Source organism: Scyliorhinus torazame, unplaced genomic scaffold (assembly GCF_047496885.1).
Source record: "Scyliorhinus torazame isolate Kashiwa2021f unplaced genomic scaffold, sScyTor2.1 scaffold_1544, whole genome shotgun sequence".
NCBI classification, from domain to species: domain Eukaryota; kingdom Metazoa; phylum Chordata; class Chondrichthyes; order Carcharhiniformes; family Scyliorhinidae; genus Scyliorhinus; species Scyliorhinus torazame.
Genome location: NW_027309271.1, coordinates 22,501 through 27,500, shown reverse-complemented (window position 1 = coordinate 27,500; position 5,000 = coordinate 22,501).

Below are 5,000 nucleotides of genomic sequence, written 5' to 3'. Positions count from 1 at the left end.
AGAAAATGTTCTAAAAATCGTGTTCCCGAAAATCTCCGGGCACCCCGCCAACCCCTCGTGACGCCAAATGCAAATGGCAAATCGGCGGGAGGTCGCCCGGTAGTCCATCCGAGGAAGGCGCTCCAAATCCCCGCAAATCGACTTTTTCAAAACCTCATCGGCACTACCGAGGGCAAGTGGTTAACCAGCTGTCCGAGACATTCGACCACAAATGCAAGTGGCAGCTCGGCGGGACCAATCCACTCCACCATAGCGGGAACACCCCCACTCTGTCCTCGGTAAATCGGCTGGACACGACCTCATACACTTCCGAGGGCAAGTGATTAACTAACGGTAGGGTGCACTTTTCATATATGCACGTGCCCCATCGGCGGGACCAATCCACTCCTCCGTTCCGCTCTCCTGCAACCTTGGCCCCGGTAAAGCGGCGGCACAGGACCTCATAGACCTCCTGGAAGTCGCCAGAGGCTAAGTCCGACTGGTTTATGACTTGCCACTGCCTGGACCTGCCCCCACAGGCTAAGTCCGACTGGTTTATGACTTGCCACTGTCTCCACCTCCCTCCACAGGCTAAGTCCGACTGGTTTATGACTTGCCACTGTCTCCACCAGCCTCCACAGGCTAAGTCCGACTGGTTTATGATTTGCCACTGTCTCCACTGGTTCATGACTTGCCACTGCCTGGACCTGCCTCCACAGGCTAAGTCCGACTGGTTTATGACTTGCCACTGCCTGGACCTGCCCCCACAGGCTAAGTCCGACTGGTTTATGACTTGCCACTGTCTCCACCTCCCTCCACAGGCTAAGTGCGACTGGTTTATGACTTGCCACTGTCTCCACCAGCCTCCACAGGCTAAGTCCGACTGGTTTATGATTTGCCACTGTCTCCACTGGTTCATGACTTGCCACTGCCTGGACCTGCCCCCACGGGCTAAGTCCGACTGGTTTATGACTTGCCACTGTCTCCACCTTCCCTCCACAGGCTAAGTGCGACTGGTTTATGACTTGCCACTGTCTCCACCAGCCTCCACAGGCTAAGTCCGACTGGTTTATGATTTGCCACTGTCTCCACTGGTTCATGACTTGCCACTGCCTGGACCTGCCTCCACAGGCTAAGTCCGACTGGTTTATGACTTGCCACTGTCTCCACCAGCCTCCACAGGACAAGTCCGACTGGTTTATGATTTGCCACTGTCTCCACTGGTTCATGACTTGCCACTGCCTGGAACTGCCTCCACAGGCTAAGTCCGACTGGTTTATGACTTGCCACTGTCTCCACCAGCCTCCACAGGCTAAGTCCGACTGGTTTATGATTTGCCACTGTCTCCACTGGTTCATGACTTGCCACTGCCTGGCCCTGCCTCCACAGGCTGAGTCCGACTGGTTTATGATTTGCCACTGGTTCATGACTTGCCACTGCCTGGACCTGCCTCCACAGGCTGAGTCCGACTGGTTTATGATTTCCCACTGGTTCATGACTTGCCACTGCCTGGACCTGCCTCCACAGGCTGAGTCCGACTGGTTTATGATTTGCCACTGGTTCATGACTTGCCACTGCCTGGCCCTGCCTCCACAGGCTGAGTCCGACTGGTTTATGATTTGCCACTGGTTCATGACTTGCCACTGCCTGGACCTGCCTCCACAGGCTGAGTCCGACTGGTTCATGACTTGCCACTGCCTGGACCTGCCTCCACAGGCTTAAGTCCGACTGGTTTATGACTTGCCACTGTCTCCACCAGCCTCCACAGGCTAAGTCCGACTGGTTTATGATTTGCCACTGTCTCCACCAGCCTCCACTGGTTCATGACTTGCCACCGACTCGGCCAGCCTCCCCAGGCGAAGCGCGGGCGTTTGGTGACAATTCCAAGGCAGACCAAGGCAAACACGGCCCCTTGCGCGGCGGGGAGCCGTGCCCGGCCTCGGCGGGGCGTCGGGCCGCCGTTTGGAGCGCCGGCCGAAAACCCGAAAAAAGGGCGAAAATCGGAAAGAATTCGCGCCCGATCGGGCCGAGCGGCCGGCGGGGCGGCAGCCCGGGTCGGTCTCCGCAGACCTGGAGGCTCGAGGGGACCTTTCCGACCAAAGTCCATTTCTCGATTTTCCACCTCCTACCAATCTGCAGGTACCCCGCCAACCCCTCGGGACGCCAAACGCAAATGGCAAATCGGCGGGAGGGCGCCCGGTAGTCCATCCGAGGAAGGCGCTCCAAGTCCCCGCAGATCGGCTTTTTCAAAACCTCATCGGCACTACCGAGGGCAAGTGGTTAACCAGCTGTCCGAGACACTCGACCACAAATGCAAGTGGCAGCTCGGCGGGACCAATCCGCTCCCTTTAGCGGGAACACCCCCACTGTGTCCCCGGTACCACGGCTGGACACGACCTCATACACTTCCGAGGGCAAGTGATTAACTAACGGTAGGGTGCACTTTTCATATATGCACGTGCCCCGTCGGCGGGACCAATCCACTCCTCCGTTCCGCTCTCCTGCAACCTTGGCCCCGGTAAAGCGGCGGCACAGGACCTCATAGACCTCCTGGAAGTCGCCAGAGGCTAAGTCCGACTGGTTTATGACTTGCCACTGCCTGGCCCTGCCTCCACAGGCTAAGTCCGACTGGTTTATGACTTGCCACTGGTTCATGACTTGCCACTGCCTGGCCCTGCCTCCACAGGCTAAGTCCGACTGGTTTATGATTTGCCACTGGTTCATGACTTGCCACTGCCTGGCCCTGCCTCCACAGGCTAAGTCCGACTGGTTTATGATTTGCCACTGGTTCATGACTTGCCACTGCCTGGCCCTGCCTCCACACGCTAAGTCCGACTGGTTTATGATTTGCCACTGGTTCATGACTTGCCACTGCCTGGACCTGCCTCCACAGGCTAAGTCCGACTGGTTTATGATTTGCCACTGGTTCATGACTTGCCACTGCCTGGACCTGCCTCCACAGGCTAAGTCCGACTGGTTTATGATTTGCCACTGGTTCATGACTTGCCACTGCCTGGCCCTGCCTCCACAGGCTGAGTCCGACTGGTTTATGACTTGCCACTGCCTGGACCTGCCTCCACAGGCTAAGTCCGACTGGTTTATGACTTGCCGCTGCCTGGACCAGCCTCCACAGGCTAAGTCCGACTGGTTTATGACTTGCCACAGTCTCCGCCAGACTCCACTGGTTCATGACTTGCCACCGCCTCGACCAGCCTCCCCAGGCTAAGTCCGAGCGTTGCGGTGGCCATGCCAGTGCCGACGAGGTCTGATCCGGTCCCTCGCGCTCCGGAGAGACGTCCCCGGCCTCGGCGGGGCGTCGGGCCGCCGTTTGGAGCGCCGGCCGAAAACCCGAAAAAAGGGCGAAAATCGGAAGAAATTCGCGCCCGATCGGGCCGAGCGGCCGGCGGGGCGGCAGCCCGGGTCGGTCTCCGCAGACCTGGAGGCTCGAGGGGACCTTTCCGACCAAAGTCCATTTCTCGATTTTCCACCTCCTACCAATCTGCAGGTACCCCGCCAACCCCTCGTGACGCCAAACGCAAGTGGCAGACCAGCGGGACGGACCACCGGTAGTCATGCCGGGAATGAGGTCTCGGCGTCGGCATAAGGTGGGTGGATCGGACCCCATCCGGCCTACGGTTCTTTTTCAAAACGGCGCCCCCGGCTCCCGCCGGCGGCGGCCTTGGCGGCCGGGTGGGCGCCCCTCCTCGAATCGCCACCCTGCCCCGGGGTGAGCCGCTTCGCCGCCGCCCGGCGCCGTCAACAACCTTGTCCTGGTTTATGACTTGTCACCGCCGCTGGTTTATGACTTGTCACCGCCGCTGGTTTATGACTTGTCAGCACCGGCGGACGGCCTCTCGCCGCCCTTTGGACGCCCCGGCGGCGGACCGTGACCCCCCACGGCTGGCCCGCGCGGGGCCCGCCACCCGCCCAAGGGGCGCCCCCTGCCGTTCGCCCACCTAACGCACGGCTGGAACAGCACCAAGCCCCGCAGCCGGCCAACGGCGGCACACACTGACCGCAGCCCACCGGAGGCACGTCGGGCCGTGGCCGTACCCCGCCCGACAGCGCCCCCTGCGGGCCACGGACCAGGCGGACGTTGGGACGAGACGATCCCCGGCCGAGGCGCTCTCTGAGCCCGCCAGGGACCGGTGCACCGCCGGCGGACGCTGCACCCGGTACACGAGCGCCCTCTGCCCGCCGGGGACCGGTGCACCGCCGGGGGAGTCTGCACCGGGCCCAGGAGCTCCCTCTGCCCGCCAGGAACCGGGGGGACCGCCGGCGGAGGCTGCACCGGGCCCAGCAGGTCACTCTGCCCGCCAGGGACCGGGGGGACCGCCGGCGGAGGCTGAGCCCGGCCCAGGAGCTCCCTCTGCCCGCCAGGAACCGGGGGGACCGCCGGCGGAGGCTGAACCCGGCCCAGGAGGTCACTCTGCCCGCCAGGGACCGGGGGGACCGCCGGCGGAGGCTGCACCGGGCCCACGAGCTCCCTCTGCCCGCCAGGGACCGGGGGGACCGCCGCCGGAGGCTGCACCCGGCCCAGGAGCTCCCTCTGCCCGCCAGGGACCGGGGGGACCGCCGGCGGAGGCTGCACCCGGCCCAGGAGCTCCCTCTGCCCGCCAGTGACCGGGGGGACCGCCGCCGGAGGCTGCACCCGGCCCAGTAGCTCCCTCTGCCCGCCAGGGACCGGGGGGTCCTCCGGCGGAGGCTGCACCCGGCCCAGGAGGTCCCTCTGCCCGCCAGGGACCGGGGGGACCGCCGGCGGAGGCGGCACCGGGCCCAGGAGCTCCCTCTGCCCGCCAGGGACCGGGGGGACCGCCGCCGGAGGCTGCACCCGGCCCAGGAGCTCCCTCTGCCCGCCAGGGACCGGGGGGACCGCCGGCGGAGGCTGCACCCGGCCCAGGAGGTCCCTCTGCCCGCCAGGGACAGGGTGTAACGCCGGCGGAGGCTGCCTCCGGCCCAGGAGGTCCGTCTGCCCGCCAGGGACCGGGGGGACCGCCGAGGAGTCTCTGCCCGTCCCAGAT